Genomic DNA, 18770 nt, shown 5'->3' with positions numbered 1-18770 from the left:
GCCTGGCCCGCGATAGGGGCCCACTGATCCGCGGGCGGGCCTGTGCCGTGGGGGCACTCTATTCCTCCGCGTCGGCCTGTATAACAGTCCGCAATGGCCGAAGCGGAGATGAACCCCCCCTGCGCATGCGCCAGCACATGCAGGCGCTCCCGTGCTTGCGCCAACTCGCGCCGGCCGGCGGAGGCCCTTCAGCACCGGTTGGCGTGGTGCCAAGCCCCTTCCACGCCGGCCAGCGCGGCGCAAACCACTCCGGCGCCGGCCTAGCCCCTGAGGGTGCAGAGGATTCCGCACCTTCGGGGCGGCCGAACGCTGGAGTGGTTAATGCCACTCCTTCGCACCAGAGTTGCCCGCCCCGCCGATTCCCGCAGAATCCCGCCCCTACTTCCAGATTTTACAACAAGGGGAAACATCCTTTCCACGTTCTCCCTGTCAAGAGCTCTCCTGGGGGTCCTTAGTTCCGTGGATGACCAATAAAGATGATCCACTGATGTGGGATGTATAAGATATTCACTATTTAGCATTATTACCTCTGTCACTGAGCGGGGTTAATGTTTTCACCCATGTTTTTTAAAAATATTTTATTGAGGTATTTGAAAATTTTTATAACAGTAACATAAACAATGACATAAACATGGTAAAATAAACATTTCCCCGCCCAGCCCAATAACAATCCGCCCCCCACCCCCCCCTTGGAATACTGCATCTGCTGACATTTTAATTTTCCCCGAGAAAGTCGACGAACGGTTGCCACCTCCGGGTGAACCCTACCATTGACCCTCTTAAAGCGAACTTTATTTTCTCGAGACTGAGAAACCCAGCCATGTCACTAACCCAGGTCTCTACACTCGGGGGCTTCGAGTCCCTCCACATTAACAAGATCCGTCTCCGGGCTACCAGGGAGGCAAAGGCCAAGTCGTCGGTCTCTTTCGCCCCCTGAACTCCCGGATCTTCCGACACTCCAAAGATCGCTACCTCCGGACTCGGCACCACACTGCCAAAACCCTCTAAGCTTCGGGCATGCCCAAAACATGTGGACATGATTTTCTGGGCTTCCCGCGCACCTTGCACACCTATCCTCAACCCCGAAGAACTTACTTATCCTAGCCGCTGTCATGTGTGCCCGGTGGACTACCTTAAATTGTATCAGGCTAAACCTGGCACATGATGAGGAGGTATTAACCCTGCTTAGGGCATCCGCCCATAGTCCCGCCTCTATCTCTCCTCCTAGTTCGTCCTCACACTTGCCCTTAAGCTCCTCCACTGGGGTTTCCTTCGCCTCTGAAAGCTCCTGGTAAATATCCAATACCTTCCCCTCTCCCACCCAGGTACTGGAGACTACTCTATCCTGTATCCCCCGTAGCGGCAGCAGCGGAAAGGCCGGTACCTGTTTTCTCAGGAAGTCTCGCACCTGCAAATACCTAAAACCATTCCCTGCTGGCAAATTCAATTTATCCTCTAAAGCTTTCAAGCTGGGAAAGCTCCAGTCTATAAATAGATCCCCCATCCTCCTAATTCCTGTCCTCTGCCAACTCCGGAACCCGCCATCTAGCCTACCCGGTACAAACCTGTGGTTATTATAAATTTGGGTCCAAATTGATGCTCCCTCCACTCTCTTATATCTCCTCCAGTGCCCCCAAATCCTCAGAGCCGCCACTACCACCGGACTTGTGGGGCGCGATTCTCCGAAATGGAGACAAAGTCCCAACGCCGGAGTGAAAACAGGAGTGTTTCACTCCAGCGTCGGAGCCCGCTCCCAGCCCCCTATTCTCCCGCCCCCGGGGGACTAGGAGCGGCGTTGTGTATTTTACGCGCGCTGGCCTTGGTGCCGCGTAAAAAGCAACACCGCGTCAATGACATGGCCGGCAGCGCGAAAATGACGGCAGCCACGCATGCGCAGTTGCCGTCCGCCCTGAGGCTGCGCCGGCAGCGACCAGGTGTGGATGGCGCCAGCGGGAACCTGTCGTGTTGGGGCGGCCGCTCGGCCCATCCGGACTAGAGAATCGCCGCTCACCTTATGCAAACGGCGAGTGGAGATTCTCCGAGCAGCCAGGTGTGATTCTCGCGGCGCTGGTTTGGCGGGGGGGGGGGGGGGGAGGAATCGCGTGCGTGTGTCGGGGAGGCATGGCGGGACTCGCGCGGCACCCCGGCGATTCTCCCACCCGGCGTGGGGGGTGGGGGGAGAATTCCGCCCGTGGAGTATCGGGCCGGCGCAAACGGCAGAAGTGCCGTTACCAGTGCTCCCAAACTGGTGTCTTTACATGACGCCGCCTCCATACGCTCCCATGTCAACCCCTCCCCCACTACCCACTTCCTAATCATGGCTCTATTAGCCGCCCAGTAGTAGTTGCAGAATTTTGGCAGCGCCAGCCCACATCCCCCCGAATGCGCTCCAGCAACACTTTCTTCACTCGCTGCGTTTTACTGGCCCACACAAAGCCCAAAATAGTCTTATTCACCCGCTTGAAAAAGGCCTTAGGGATGAAGATGGGGAGGCACTGAAAGACAAACAGAAATCTGGGGAGGACCGTCGGTTTCACGGTCTGTACCCACCCCGCCAGTGATAGCGGGAGCATGTCCCATCTCTTAAAGTCCCCTTCCATTTGTTCTACCAACCGGGATAAGCTTAACTTGTGCAGTGCCTCCCATTCCCAGGCCACCTGGATTCCCAGATATCGAAAGCCCTTCCCTACCATTCTAAGCGGCAGTTCTCCCAGTCTCTTCTCCTGTCCTCTTGCCTGGATCGCAAACATCTCGCTTTTCCACATGTTCAATTTATACCCCGAAAAATTGCCAAATTCCCCCATGATTCACATTACTTCCCCCATGCCCTCCCCCTCCAACGGGTCCGAAATGTACAAGAGCAGGTCATCTGCGTAGAGCGAGACCCGGTGCTTCACCCCACCTCCCCCCCCCCCCGAACCAGCCCTTTCCAGTTCCTAGAGGCTCTTAACGCCATGGGCAATGGCTCCATGGCCAGAGCAAACAGCAACGGGGAGAGGGGTCACCCTTGCCTCGTCCCTCGGTGTAGTTTAAAATACAGCCGGTTCATACGCACACTAGCTACTGGTGCCTGATAGAGCAACCGTACCCAGTCAATAAAGCCCTTACCAAACCCAAACCTTCCCAGCGCCTCCCACAGGTAATCCTGACGAATGTGATATAAAATAGTTACTTTAGAGATATTAGTTACTGTAATGTAGAGATAGGCCAGTCTCATTCCGGTGTGTTCACAGACATAGGATTTCAGACCGCATGGCAAAGCAAGGAGGAGGTGTGTCCACCAAAGGAGGAGAAAAGGATGCTGGGTAATAGGGGCCAGAGGAAGGGATTGGAAGTGAGCCAATCAGAATGTATGATCAGGTCAGGAGGGGTATAGGATGACCTATGGGAATCGTGTATGTGAAACTTGATACCATTTGAATTGATTTGCAGAGATCCCTTTGTCTCTTTGTTCATTCGCTTTCCGGGGTGTAGGAGACGGGATGTGTCTTATGCCTCTGTGAAATGAATCAAGCTTGCAAGCCAAATAAAATAACTAATGCTGTACCTGCAAATCCATCTCGACTTTTATTGAGGCCAGACTGACGGGTAAAGAAATTTGTATTTTGTCAATCCCACTCCACCCGATTAAAAGCCTTCTCCGCATCCACCACTACCATCTCCTCTCCTTCTGAGGGCATCTTAATAACATTTAGAAGCCTTCGAACATTGGCCTTGAGTTGCCTGCCCTTAACAAATCCCGTCTGATCTTCCCCTATCATCCCCGGGACACAGTTCTCTATCCTTGTTATCAGTATATTAGCCAGCAGTTTGGCATCCACATTCAGTAGAGAAATCGGTCTGTATGACCCGCATTGCTCCGGATCCTTCTCCCATTTCAGGATCAATGAAATCGAGGCCTGCGACATTGTTGGGGGGAAGACTCCCTTCTCTCTTGCTTCGTTAAATGTCCTCACCAGCAGTGGGCTCAATATCTCTGAATACTTCTTATAGAATTCCACCGGGTAGTCGTCAGGCCCCGGGGCCTTGCCCGACTGCATGCCCTCTAGCCCCTTGATTATTTCCTCAATCTCAATTGGGCTCCCAGCCTTTCCACCAGGTCCTCCTCCACCCTCGGGAACCTCAACTGATCCAAAAACCGCCTCATTCCCTCCACCCCAGCCAGGTTCTGACTCATATAATTTACTATAGAAGTCCTTAAATGCCTTGTTTACCCCCGCTGGGTCCAGGACAGTATTACCGTCTCTACTCTTTACTCTACCTATCTCCCTGGCCATTTCTCCTTTCCTGAGCTGGTGCGCCAACATTCTGCTTGCCTTTTCCACGTACTCATAGATCACCCCCTTGCCTTCCTCAACTGTTCCACCGCTTTCTCTGTGGTCAAACTCCGCCTGTAACCGCCGCTGCTCCCTCAGTAGCCCCGTGTCCGGAGCCTCCGAGTATCTCCTGTCCACCTGGATGTTCTCCTCCACTAATCTATCCTTCTCGGTGCGTTCCACCTTTTCTCTGTGGGCCCGTATCGAGATTAATTCCCCTCTGACCACTGCCTTCAAAGCTTCCCAAACCATCGCTGCAGAGACCTCCCCCGTATCATTTGTTTCCAGGTAGTTCTGGATGGACTTGTTAACCCGCCCACAGCTCGCTTCGTCCACCAACATCCCCACATCCATTCTCCAAAGCTGGCGTTGTCCTCTCTCCACACTAACCTATAGATCCACCCAATGCGGGGCATGATCCGATACTGCAATTGCCGAGTACTCAGTATCCACCACCTTCGGCATTTGTGTTCTGCTCATTACAAAAAAGTCGATGCGAGAGTATACCTTGTGGACAGGGGAGAAATGGAAAACTCCTTCGTCCTCGACCGTGCAAACCTCCATTTGTCTACTCCCCCCATCTGTTCCATAAAACCCTTCAATTTCTTTGCCGCAGCCAGCCTCCTGCCTAAACTGGATTTTGACCGGTCCAATTCCGGATCAATGACTGTGTTGAAGTCCCCTCCCATGATCAGGTTCTGTGACTCTAAGTCTGGGATGTTACCTAAAACCCGCCTCATAAATTCCACGTCATCCCAATTCAGAGCATATATGTTCACAAGTACCACTCGCACCCCCCCAGCTTCCCACTCACCATTATGTACCTACCCGCCTTGTCTGACACGATTCTCCCTGCCTCGAATGCCACTCGTTTGCTGATCAAGATTGCTACCCCCCTGGTCTTTCAGTCCAGTCCTGAGAGGAACACTTGGCTAACCCACCCCTTCCTCAATCTCGTCTGATAAGTCACCTTTAGGTGTGTCTTTTGTCACATTGCCACGTCCGCCTTCAGCCCCCTCAAATGCACGAACACGTGAGCCCTCTTGACCAGCCCATTCAGTCCTCAAACGTTCCATGTGATCAGCCTGGTCGTGGGGCTTCCAACTACCCCCCCTGCTGACTAGCCATCACCCTGTTTAGGCCAGCCTCGAGCTCGTGCCCTCCGCTTCCTCATGTCCCCACACGGGCAGTCGCTGTTCCCAACCTCTCATTTGTCCCCTAGTAACAGTTCCTTCCCTGTCAGCAAAGCAGCTCCCCCCACCCCCTCCCTCCCCCCTAACAACAACACTAGAAACCCAATCCCCCAAGTCAAGCTCCAGCTTAACACCTGCTCATCCCCCACTGCGCTTCCGAGAGTCAGCTGACCCATGCTGACTTGATAGCGCTCGCCCCTGGCACCAAACAGTCTGTCTCCCAATTGTTCTCTCCCCTCTCCCCCCACATGAATAAACATTTTAAAGGCATCACATTCTCCAGTAAGCAAACATAAGAAAAAAAGTGAAGAAATAGTCACTTTAGAAAAATAATCACCCAAAAAACAGAACCAAATTCAAAGCCCATCCCCCCTCTAACCAGCTCCCTGCAAGACAAAGCAACCTTTAACCATCCACGCAACCCCTTATTTCTCCCAGTGAGCCAGAGAAGACACAGCTAGAGTGAGACAGCAAAGAGTGAGTTTGGGAATTTGAATCTCGGGGGGAATTCGAAGCTTGGGGGGGGGGGGGGGAGGAGGTGATTTTTATCCCTGGTAAGTGACTGGTAAGTAGTTTTTCTTTTCATTGTCTAATTTATTTAATTTTTCTTTCATTTTTTTGAATTGTAGTTGTATAAGTTTACCGAAGGTTTAAGGCATGGCAGGAGATCCCAGACCCATGTCATGCTCCTTGTGTGCGATGTGGGAGCTCAGGGACACGTCCACTGTCCCTGGCTCCTTCACATGCAAGAAGTGTGTCCAGTTGCAGCTCCTGTTAGACCGCTTGACGGCTCTGGAGCTGCGGATGGACTCACTTTGGAGCATCCGCGATGCTGAGGATGTCGTGGATAGCACATTTAGCGAGTTGGTCACACCGCAGGTGAAAGTTACTGAGGGAGATAGAAAATGGGTGACCAAAAGACAGAGCAAGAGTAGGAAGGCAGTGCAGGTGTCCCCTGCGGTCATCTCCCTGCAAAACAGATATACCGCTTTGGATACTGTTGAGGGAGATGGCTCAACAGGGGAAGGCAGCAGCAGCCAGGTTCATGGCACCGTGGCTGGCTCTGCTGCGCAGCTGGGCAGGAAGAAGAATGGCAGGGCTATAGTGATAGGGGACTCAATCGTAAGGGGAATAGACAGGCAGTTCTGTGGACGCAATCGAGACTCCAGGATGGTATGTTGCCACCCTGGTGCAAGGGTCAAGGATGTCTTGGTGCGCCTGCAGGACATTCTGGGGGGGGGGGGGGGGGGGTGAACAGCCAGCTGTCCTGGTGCACATAGGCAGCAACGATATAGGTAAAAAATGGGACGAGGTCCTACGATCTGAATTCAGGGAGTTAGGAGTTAACCTAAAAAGTAGGACCTCATAGGTAGTAATCTCAGGACTGCTACCAGTGCCACGAGCTAGTCAGAGTAGGAATGTCAGGATAGATAGGATGCATGCGTGGCTCGAGAGATGGTGCAAGAGGGAGGGATTCAAATTCCTGGGGCATTGGAACCGAATCTGGGGGAGGTGGGACTAGTACAAACCAGACGGTCTGCACCTGGGCAGGACTGGAACCGATGTCCATGGGGGGCGGTGTTTGCTAGAGCTGTTGGGGAGCGTTTAAACTAATGTGGCAGGGGGATGGGAACCGATACAGGAAGTCGGAAGGTAGTAAAACAGGGACAGAAACAAAAGGCAGTAAGGGGGAAAGTGTAAGGCAGAGAAGCCATCGTCAAAAATCAAAAAGGGTGACAGTACAAGGTATAGTGACTGAGGGGAGCTCAGTGAATAGGACCAGTAACACTAAAAGGAATAAAACGGGAAGTAAAAACATTAATGGTAGCGACGCGGCAGGTTGTTACATGAAGATATGGGTTCAACAACAAGGAAAATCAGGAGAAAAGTTAAGAGGAAATATAACTTAGGAGAGGTTACTGATCGAGGTGTTAAGATTCAAAACAGAGGTAAAAAAAAAGCCAACATAAGTGTACTTTACCTGAATGCTCGTAGTATTCGGAATAAGGTAAATGAGTTGATGGCGCAAATCATCGTGAATGACTATGATTTAGTGGCCATTACTGAAACATGGTTAAAGGATGGTCATGACTGGGAGTTAAATATCCAAGGGTATCAAACTATTCGGAAGGGCAGAGTGGATGGTAAGGGACTGATAGAAATTAGGCTATGACAGGTCCTTGAGAGGACTGTTATCACTAAGGAACTAGTGATGGGCAAGCTAATGGGGCTAAAGGTAGACAAGTCTCCTGGCCCTGATGGAATGCATCTCAGAGTGGTAAAAGAGATGGCTAGGGAAATTGCAAATGCACTAGTGATAATTTACCAAAATTCACTAGTCTCTGGGGTAGTCCCGGCGCATTGGAAATTAGCAAACGTGACACCACTGTTTAAAAAAGGAGGTAGGCAGAAAGCGGGTAATTATAGGCCAGTGAGCTTAACTTCGGTAGTAGGGAAGATGCTGGAATCTATCATCAAAGAAAAAATAGCGAGGTATCTGGATGGAAATTGTCCCATTGGGCAGACGCAGCATGGGTTCATAAAGGGCAGGCTGTGCTTAACTAATTTAGTGGAATTTCTTGAGGACATTACCAGTGCAATAGATAACGGGGAGCCAATGGATGTGGTATATCTGGATTTCCAGAAAGCCTTTGATAAGGTGCCACACACAAGGTCGCTGCATAAGATAAAGATGCATGGCACTAAGGGTAAAGTATTAGCATGGATAGAGGATTGGTTAATTAATAGAAAGCAAAGAGTGGGGATTAATGGGTGTTTCTCTGGTTGGCAATCAGTAGCTAGTGGTGTCCCTCAGGGATCAGTGTTGGGCACACAACTGTTCACAATTTACATAGATGATTTGGAGTTGGGGACCAAGGGCAATGTGTTCAAGTTTGCAGATGACACTAAGATGAGTGGTAAAGCAAAAAGTGCAGAGGATACTGGAAGTCTGCAGAGGGATTTGGATAGGCTAAGTGAATGGGCTAGGGTCTGGCCGATGGAATACAATGTTGACAAATGTGAGGTTATCCATTTTGGTAGGGATAACAGCAAAAGGGATTATTATTTAAATGATAAAATATTAAAACATGCTGCTGTGCAGAGAGACCTGGGTGTGCTAGTGCATGAGACGCAAAAAGTTGGTTTACAGGTGCAACAGGTGATTAAGAAGGCAAATGGAATTTTGTCCTTAATTCCTAGAGGGATGGAGTTTAAGACTAGGGAGGTTATGCTGCAATTGTATAAGGTGTTAGTGAGGCCACACCTGGAGTATTGTGTTCAGTTTTAGTCTTCTTACTTGAGAAAGGACATACTGGCACTGGAGGGTGTGCAGAGGAGATTCACTAGGTTAATCCCAGAGCTGAAGGGGTTGGATTATGAGGAGAGGTTGAGTAGACTGTGACTGTACTCGTTGGAATTTAGAAGGATGAGGGGGGATCTTATAGAAACATATAAAATTATGAAGGGAATAGATAGGATAGATGCGGGCAGATTCTTTCCACTGCCGGGTGAAAGCAGAAACAGGGGGCATAGCCTCAAAATAAGGGGAAGTAGATTTAGGACTGAGTTTAGGAGGAACCTCTTCACCCAAAGGGTTGTAAATCTATGGAATTCCTTGTCCAGTGAAGCAGTAGAGGCTCCTTCATTAAATGTTTTTAAGATAAAGATAGATAGTTTTTTGAAGAATAAAGGGATTAAGGGTTATGGTGTTCGGGCCGGAAAGTGGAGCTGAGTCCACAAAATATCAGCCATGATCTCATTGAATGGCGGAGCAGGCTCGAGGGGCCAGATGGCCTACTCCTGCTCCTAATTCTTATGTTCTTATTTCACATAGCGCTACTTAAATTAATACAATCCAGCACAACAAATCGCAGCCACAGTACTTCTCCAAGGCTTCAGTGTCTTTTAATTCATCTCCAGCTTAATTTCTTTAATAAAAGTCCATACTTCATCTGGTATTTCAAAGTAGAAGTCCCGTTCCTCATGTGTGACCCTTAGACGGGCTGGGTACAGCATCCCGAACTTCACCCTCTTTTTAAAGAGGGTCGTTTTTGCCCGATTGAACCCAGCTCACCTCTTGGTCAAATCCGCTCCCAGGTCCTGATAGATGCGCAACTCACAGTTCTCCCACTTGCTGCTCCGTCCTTTCTTGGCCCACCACAAAACGTGTTCCTTGTCCATGAAACGGTGAAAACGTACCACCATGGTCCTCGGCGGCTCGTTCGGTCGGGGCCTCCTCGCGAGGGCTCTGTGCGCTCTGTCCAATTCCAGGGGCCGAGGGAATGCCCCAGCACCTATCAACTTCTCCAGAATGTCCGTCTCATATGCCCTCGCATCCGATCCCTCACTGCCTTCAGGGAGACCAACAATTCTGAGGTTCTGCCTCCTGGACCTATTCTCCAGGTCCTCCAGCTTCTCCTGCATTCTTTTCTGGCGGTCGTTCATCATCCCCATCTTATTTTCCAGCACGGTTATGGACTCCTCGTGCTCGGACAACTTTTGTTCCACCTCCTGGATCGCTCTCCCGTGGGTTTCATGATTCTGAACCACTTTATCAATGGAAGCTTTAATCGGGTCCAGTGTGTCCTTCTTCAGCTTGGCGAAGCAATCCTCGAAAATCTTCACCAGCTGCTCCGTCAACCACTGTGTCGTCTCCCCACGGCCCTGCTGCCCCGCCATGCTGTCCCATGTTACCAGCTCTGCTTGTGTCTCTCTTATAGGACTTTGTCTTCTCACACGGCCACTTCTGGTCCAATTCTCTGTACACCGGAGGGGTATTTCTCCTCACTGTCGCACACTTCACCGATTTGTCCCATAAAATCCAGAAAAAACTGGGGGAAAAGGGTCTAAAAGTCCATTACAGGCGGGAGCTATCAAATGTGTGACCTACTCCTCCATGGCTGCCACTGGAAGTCTGATGCAGCAACATTGTTTTCACCCATGTTTGTCAGTCTGCTTGTCTGTAAACAATATATCTCAAATCTAATTAACAGATTTCAACAAAACTTGTCACACAGATCGGGTACAGCCGAAGGAAAAACTGATGACGCAGATCCAGATATGGATCCTCCAGCTTTTAAAAAATTATCCCTTAATATTGGGAGGTGAGTGAATTGATTTTTTATTTGGAATGTTGTTGGTTGTTTTGTTCAGAATGCTGTTGAATATTTTAGAATATTGTGGAATGTCGCGGCTGGTGTGGTGGAATTTGTCACAGCAGCATTTTCCGAGCAGTTTGTTGGATGTGCATTGACCTGAAGCCTGCTCAGTGAGCTGAAAGATCCTACGAAAACAATTTCTTTTTTCAGCTTTGTACTTATAGAGCAGGGGGGTCTTGTAGTGTTGTGGTAGCATCCCTATCGCTAGTCCAGAAACACTTGGTTCAAGTCCCACTTCAGGACTTGATGGCCACAGAAGTTACATTCAGAACATCGTCAAAGAGGTGGACTATTAGCTAGTAAATCCTTCCAATATGCCTGATGGCAAGTGCTAAGAGCAGGAGATTTTCCTGGTCAGTCAGATTGCAGAAGAAAGAGCAAACGACTGCACTATTTTGTTAAGCATAACGATCGGCCAATCCAGTGGAAGCCTATGATGACCGTATGCCCGCTTAGGGCATGGAAACAGAAGGAGGAGTTACAGAGCATTAATCAGTTAAGAGGAAAGCTTCAAGGGAGAACTGTGTAATTGTATAAATATTGACCTAATACAACGTGGCAAGGGTGTGCGATCTCCTGAATAATCTCTTCATTTGCTACACATTGTTTTGATTGTAATAACTGTTGATCTGTATATTCACTTGCTGCAAAGTATAATGTCAGCATTTTTTATCTGGCTTTTTTAAAACCAGGGACTCACTTGGGTATTTTCAAAACCATTGGATGGCAGAGTGCAAAAGATATTAACATCTAGATGAGATCACCAGGGGATGTTATTGTTATCCTTCAGGGTTATACTTCTATATAGGTATATATTGGATGTTGTGAGTCCATTCCAGCATCAAAGGGCATTAAGTCTACTTATGGGTGTGGTGTTGGGTGCTCTGAGGTACAGACGAACCAACACGGTTGCGATTGGTACAACACAGTTTTATTCCAACTAGTTATTTACACATCTGACTTGGTACTCAGCACGTGGTGACTGTGTGAGTGTCTTGTTAATGAGGTCCTGGCCTTGTCCTGTCTCCAGATCGACTGGCCAGGAGGTGTCGTGTTTCTTGTGTTATACTGTGTCTGCTCTTGTCTGTGATTGGCTTTCGTGTTATGTGTGCTAATTGGTCTGTTGGTCTGTCTATCATGATGTTTGTGTTGTGATGTGTGTTTGAATATCATGACAATGGGAATCACTTAAATCAAGAAGGTATCAGGGCAGAGCTGAATTTGCAATAATGTGATGGATTTACTGAAGCCAAACACATAGGAATTGCATTTACATCCTTAGCTAGTTCACAAGTTTCACACACAACTTTGGTTCAAACAAAGTATTGCAACTGAACATAAACTACAATAAAAAAGTGAAGCAAGTTATAAATGAATATTTTTACGGTACAAAAATCTATTACAAACCAAACATATAATCATAGATTTATTCAGATTCAAGTCACATACATTAGGTGTGACTTCGTTAACTGTGTGAATTATGCAAAATAATTTGCAGTACCTGGAATAAAACCTGCCCTTAAAGAGCTTGTAAAGTGATCATGCTACACATCATTATTGACTTTTTATGAACTATAATTAATAACTACATTGTGCATGGGATTCACTGTCATTACTCTATTCCAGGGTTTTTCAAACTGTGGGTCATAACCCATGGGTGTGTCACGGGCAGATGTCGGGAGGGTCGTGGAGTGATAGGTCATGGCATTCCCAATTTCGGAAGAAGCGCCAATGGCTGTGACCAACTTTTAAATTGAGAATGCCAGCTGCGACCGACTTTTAAGTACGAACAATGCAGTATTCCTGGTAGAAGCGGTGGCAGAGAGCAAGTCATGGGCCTGGCATGTATACTGATGCCACACGCCCTGTACATCTGTGATTTTGCTGTGAAATCACAGAGAGATTCCTCCATTTTTTAACTGTGAACATACAGTACAACAGAAGAACTGAAGAGGGCTGGTTTAGCTCAGTGGGCAGAACAAGGCCAGCAGTGCGGGTTCAATTCCCGTACCAGCTGAGAATTCTGAATTCTCCCTCTGTATACCCGAACAGGCGCCAGGATGTGGCGACTAGGGGCTTTTCACAGTAACTTCATTGCAGTGTTAACGTAAGCCTACTTGTGACAATAAAAGATTATATTATTAAAATCGATCATTTTGTTATAAGGAAGAATGGCCAGAGAAACAAACAGGCCAGGATCCAAAAACTGAATTTTCTGGAGAGAGCTTTGCAGGAGAGTCCACGGCAGGACAAAGCAGTGTTAATGTGAACTATACACAGTGCTCTACATCCTCTGGCGAACAGCCTACTAAGAAAAAACCCAAATCTGGAACAAAGCAGTATAAAGATGATTTCTTGAGATATGGCTTTGTTAATTGTGCCAATATAAATCAGGATGCAAATCCCATGTGTGTTATATGCAGAAAAATACTGGCAAATGAGAGTTTAAAACTGTCAAAACTTCAAAGACATTTGAAAACTAAGCATGGTGAATCCGAGAACAAGCCTCTTGATTTTATTCAAAGGATGCAGCGAGAACTCAAATTAATAAGTCCTTAGCAGAAATGTAGGATGTGATCTACCGGCCGCATTGTGCCTTAATGGGGCATCATGATAAGGATCCTGCCCACAATGGGCGGGACCATGCATTGCACACATAAGTAGATTTAAAGCCCGCTTAGGCATGCTGACTGGGATCTATTGGGCTCTGGCATCTATCGGCCTTCCCAGAGGGCCACCAGCCAGGCACCATTCAGTACTAGTCCACACAAACGTGGACCAGGCGGAACGGTACCCATGGGGTCTCGCAGACCATTGGAGGCCACTGGATAGTCAGGGACAGGGCAGGATTGCACCCTGGCTATCCTCCTGGAATGTGGGCATCTCAATACAGCCAGGCTGGCACCTTTGTGCTGCCACCCTAGCACTGTAAAGGTGCCCCGGTGGCATTTCAAAGCCAGAATGAGCACTGCCTAGGAGCCATGGTGGCAGTGCCAGGATGCCCAGCTGGCAGGGTGCCACTTCCAAGGTTCAGTGCCTGAGGGGGGCCCATGAAAGGAGGGTGCAGGGCGGGTTTGAAGGTGCCTCCGGAAGCTTGGGGGGGGTGAAGGGTGGGGGTTCTGAAAGGAGGGTGGCCCGAAAGGCGGAGTGGGATGGCCTTTCAAGCCATCCCATAGCAGGGTGTCATCATTTGGGGATTGCGGGAGTCCAATCTCGCAAGACTTTGCGATATGAAGCCCGCCCATTATGGTCAGGAACACTTTTTGGCAAATGTGCATGTTAGAGCAAGACTGCTAGTCTCACTCTAATATGCTGTTCCCTCAGGTAACCAAGGCATTGGCATCTATCCCCTTTGCTTTGGAAGCATTAGGTGAGTGCCATTCAGTGCTGGTCTCCACAAACGGGGACCAGATGAAATGGTACTCGTGGGGGTGCCCGGGCACCCTGGCACTGCCATACTGCCAACTTGGCAGTAACATCTGGGTGCCAGCCTGGCACTGCCAAGATTCCCAGGTGGCACTGCCAGCTGGCAGGGGCACTTCAAGGGTGCCAAGCTGGCACTGCCAAGGTGCCAAGCTGGCATTTTTCAGGCAGCAGTGATCGGGCTGTGGGGTGCACTGTGTGTGCGTGGGGGGGGAGGGGCCTGAGGACCCCTTTATAGTGATATGGGGCTTGGGGGGGGGGGGGGGGTCGGGGTAGCGTCAGGAGCTCGAGAGCCATCTAAAAAGGCATCCCGATCTCTCTCTGTGCTGAGGAGATCCGATGAGCGGAGCTCCTCATTTCAGAAAATGGGGCTGATTGCAGCCTCGGGTGCCCGTTCCCTGCTGAGGTCCCACATCTATCTGGATGGACGTTAGATAACGGGGTGTTTCTTGGTGCTCCGAGTGCCGGGAAACAGGTGGTTAATCGTGCTCGCTGTGGGACTCTGTTCCCATATTGTTAGATTCGGCCCTAAGTGTGGGCTTGACTGGGAGAAACTCCCTCGGGCCCAAAAAAGTGACTAAGTGTGGTTAGGTAATGAGTTGGGGTGAATGTGGCAGCAAAACCTGCCACATTGAAACTTTTCCATTAGATTGCGTCCGTAACATTGAATGGCAAAGCAAGTGAGATTGTGAGGACCAAGAAGGCTCACCTATTGCATTAAAGGTAAGCAAAAATGGTGGGTCACGAAGGTCGGTTGGCGTGGATCACAAAGGTCTGCTGACGAGAGTCGCGAAGGTCAGCTGTTGGTAAAAGTGGACCCCTGGGAAAAAAGTTTGAAAAACACTGCTCTATTCCATTCTTGCAAAATTCATAAGTGCTAAATTCCTTCAGTAGTTAAAGGGTTTCTGATTAATTAAACTAATGAATGAAGCTGTCAACCTGAAGGTTTACAAGATCAATCACATTCTCCCACAGGAGAAGTAACAGCATCTTCACCACTGGCTTAATAAAGCAACTTCTGTTTAATTAAAAGTTGGCAGAGGAAGGAGGCATGAAGATATGCAACCTCTGCTTTTTTTTTCCTTGAATTTTCTCGTGCTTGTTCTCTCTCACTAGCTGCAGACTTATTCCTTTCCTTGACCTTGTAACAGTGGGTCACTTTCAGCAAACAGGTATATTAGAACAGCTCCCTCTGCTGTTCCATATGAGCAAGCACCAGGCCTTAGATTAAGGACTGTAGTGAGCAATGTGCCAATTTTAGTAGTTTTTCAGCAAATAATTTTATATAGTTTAATGTAGAAATGTTTAGAAAATGTAATGATTGATCATCAACCATTTTGAAATAAAACTTTGATTTTTTAAATTTAAAGATGCAGGGGATAGAATTTGACCGTGTTCTGTTATGGTATGCCCAGGGTAGTAAATGAGGAAGCAGGAAGAGCTCTCCATATTAAACTGAAATTATAGCTCCTGCAGCCTCCAGTGGTTCCTTTTAAGTGCTCTGATTGAACCACTGAAAAACTAGCAGTAAATTGCCTGCTAGTGCCTGGATTGCAAAATAAAACACCCTTGCAAATCTAGCAACCTGGTGTGGGTCAGCATTTTGGTAGATTCACCATCAGGCATAGTGATTTTCAATTTACGGCCCATATTGCTCACATATTACAATTTATAAAAACGAGTTGGATGAAAGGACAGATGGTATGGTTGTGAAATTTGCTGATGACACAAAGGTGGATAAGAAAGTAGCCCAGGGACGAAATGAAGCAAGACCTGGAAATATCCAGGCTTCGACTGACAAGTGGCAAGTAATATTCCTGCCATTCAAGTGCCAAAAATGACCATCTCCAACAAGAGAGATTGTTGAATCCTCCAATATCAACATTGTGGGTTACCATTGACCAGAAACTGAACTGGACGTGCCATATAAATACTGTAGCTACACAAGCAGGTCAGAGGCTAGGAATTCAGCAGTGGGTAACTCATCTCCTAACTCCCCAAAACCTGTCCATCTTTTATAAAGCACAAGTCAGGACTGTGATTGGAATATTCTCCACTTGCCTGGATGAGTGGAGCTCCAACAATACTCAAGAGGCTGGACACCATCCAGGACAAAGGACACCACTTGATTGCTCGCCCTTTCACAAACAATCACTTCCTCCACCATCAACGAACAGTAGCAGTAGTGTGTACTATCTACAAAATGCACTACAGGAACTCACCAAGGGTCCTTAGACATTCCAAACTTACCACTACTACCACCCAGAAGGCAAAAGACAGAAGACACAAGGAAACACCACCACCTGGGGGTTCTCTTCCCCCCCCCCCGCCCCCCCCCCCCCCACCCCCCTCCCCAAATCACACACCATACTGACTTGGACATATATAAAAATAATTATGAAGTGGGCATCAAGAGGCTATAAATGGACATAGATAGGTTAAGTGAGTGCACACAGTGGCACAGTGATTAGCACTGCTGCATCACAGCTCCAGGGTCCCGGGTTCAATTCCGGCATTGGGTGGCTGTCTTGTGGGGAGTTTACACATTCTCCCCTGCGTGGGTTTCCTCCGGGTGCTCCGGTTTCCTCCCACAGTCCAAAGATGTGCAGGTTAGGTGCTAAATTGCCCCTTAGTGTCCAAAAGGTTAGGTGGGTTTACGGGGATAGGGTGGAGGCGTGGGATTAAGTAGGGTGCTCTTTCCAAGGGCCGGTGCACACTCAATGGGCTATATGGCCTCCTTATGCACTGTTATTTTTATGATTCTATGAAAAATCTGGCAAATGGAGTATAATGTGGGATATGCGAAATTTGGCAGGAAGAATAAAAAATAAACGTATTATTTAAATGGTGAGAGATTGCAGAGCTTCAGAGAGATCCTAGTGCATGAATTACAAAAGGCTAGTTTGCAGGTACAGCAAATAATTAGCAAAGTGAATAGAATGTTATTGTTTATTGTGAGGGGAATTGATTGCAAAAATAGGGAGGTTAAGCTTCAGTTGTACAGGGCTCTGGTGAGACCATATCTGTAGTATTGTGTACAGTACAGTCTCCTTATTTCAGGAAAGATGGAAATGTGTTAGACGCAGTTCAGAGAAGATTTACTGGACTAATAACTGGAATGGGTGGGTTGTCTTATGAGGAAAGGTTGGGCAGGTTAGGCTTGTATTTGCTGGAATTTTGAAGAGTAAGAGGCAACTTGATTGAAACATGCAAGATCTTGAGGGGACTTAACAGGGTGGATGTGGAGAGGATTTTTCCTCTTGTGGGAGAATCTAGAACTAGAAGTCGCTGCTGAAGAATAAGGGATCATTCATTTCAGACAGAGATTAGGGAAAACAACATTCTCTCAGAAGGTCTTGAGTCTTTGGAACTCTCTTCCTCAAAAGACAGTGGAAAGTTTGAATATTTTTAAAGCAGAGGTAGACAGATTCTTGACTAACAAGGGGATAAAAGGTTATCTGGGGTAGACAGGAATGTGCGGTTGAAGTTACAATCAGATCAGTCATGATCTCATTGAATGGCAAAACAAGCTCAAAGAGCTGAGAGGCCTACTTCTTTCTACTCCTAATTTGTATGTTTGTATGTATATTAGGCTGCTTTACTGAAGCAGAACAGATGGACAAGTTAACAGTTTGCAATATATCTCTGGATCAATTCACGTGTACAAAGTAGTGGGTTTTCATGAAGAACAAAAGTTTATTTTTAATTTGTGGTGTCTTCCAGATTGCTGAATTGTGAAAAGTGAAGTTCTTGTTAAAGCAACTGCCTGCAGCTTTCGATAGAAAATTAACAAATTCTGCATTGTGGTCAAGTATCAAAGCTGTTTCTTCTGGATTCTAGGCCAAAAGTCAACAGTTTTAGACAGGTGTCTACGTATTGGACACATTTGCAAATGACTGCGTGAAGCAAAGCACTTCACCTGTCACAGTGCCACCATCTGGCATGCTACAGCAGCAAAACAATGACCCTTGCTCTTTGGATTCCTTTGCAAGAAACTGAGATTTGAAAAACACACAAATATCAGTCTTGCAAGGGGAAATCAGGACTGACATGTCAAAATAATAAGCTATTTTCCTTTTCTTAAATGTTCCCAGTAATTGCTTTAATTATTTGCAACAAATACCTCCTGCTTAATTCCCACACGTGTCCTTGACAACAGGTCTTGAGGGCCTTTGGCATTATTTTGCTTTTTACATGACACCTTCTCCGCCCTCCCTTCCTTCCCCCATATACCTAAGGGAGGCCCCACGAAGGTCAAATGGATCAAAATAGCTATCCTATAACCCAGAGAAGCAGCTGTACCTGCTGCTTATTTTCAGAAACAAAATCCTAGATGAAATACCCACAGGCAGAAATTACTCGACTGTGTTCTTTTCTCTTCAAAATCTCCGTAATGGGATAATTACGCACTACCTGCCTGGCAATTACTGCGTGTGATGGTGGTGAGTGCTGCAAATAGGTTTGACTCTTCGAACATGCAATGAATTGTAGACACTCACATAATGAAGCTGTTGACATTTGTTTTACAAATCCAAATCTATTCTTCATAAATTTTAATGGAAGTGTCCGTGGATAGTCGTAGTTCTATTCTTGACAATTCAGTGCGTGTTATTTTACAACACAACCCTGCTTTTCATGCTGAACAGAGATAGACACCACAATCAATTATGTTCAAAGGA

The 18770-nt window shown here is 47.6% G+C and overlaps 1 long non-coding RNA gene across 3 annotated transcripts in view; it reads left to right on the top strand.

Moving 5' to 3' along the window:
• LOC140409539 (uncharacterized) overlaps nucleotides 1–18770 on the top strand; it is a 206444-nt gene that overhangs the window by 164737 nt on the left and 22937 nt on the right. For 2 of the 3 annotated variants that reach the window (XR_011940378.1, XR_011940380.1), the window contains one exon: nucleotides 10504–10614. The exons of the other annotated variant lie outside the window; for it this stretch is intronic. This is a non-coding gene — a long non-coding RNA (uncharacterized lncRNA). The remainder of the gene's footprint in view (nucleotides 1–10503; nucleotides 10615–18770) is intronic. 3 annotated transcript variants of the gene reach the window in all.

The sequence above is a fragment of the Scyliorhinus torazame genome, chromosome 3 (genome assembly GCF_047496885.1).
Source record: "Scyliorhinus torazame isolate Kashiwa2021f chromosome 3, sScyTor2.1, whole genome shotgun sequence".
In the NCBI taxonomy this organism is placed as follows: domain Eukaryota; kingdom Metazoa; phylum Chordata; class Chondrichthyes; order Carcharhiniformes; family Scyliorhinidae; genus Scyliorhinus; species Scyliorhinus torazame.
This window is presented reverse-complemented; position numbering and strand designations above follow the sequence as displayed.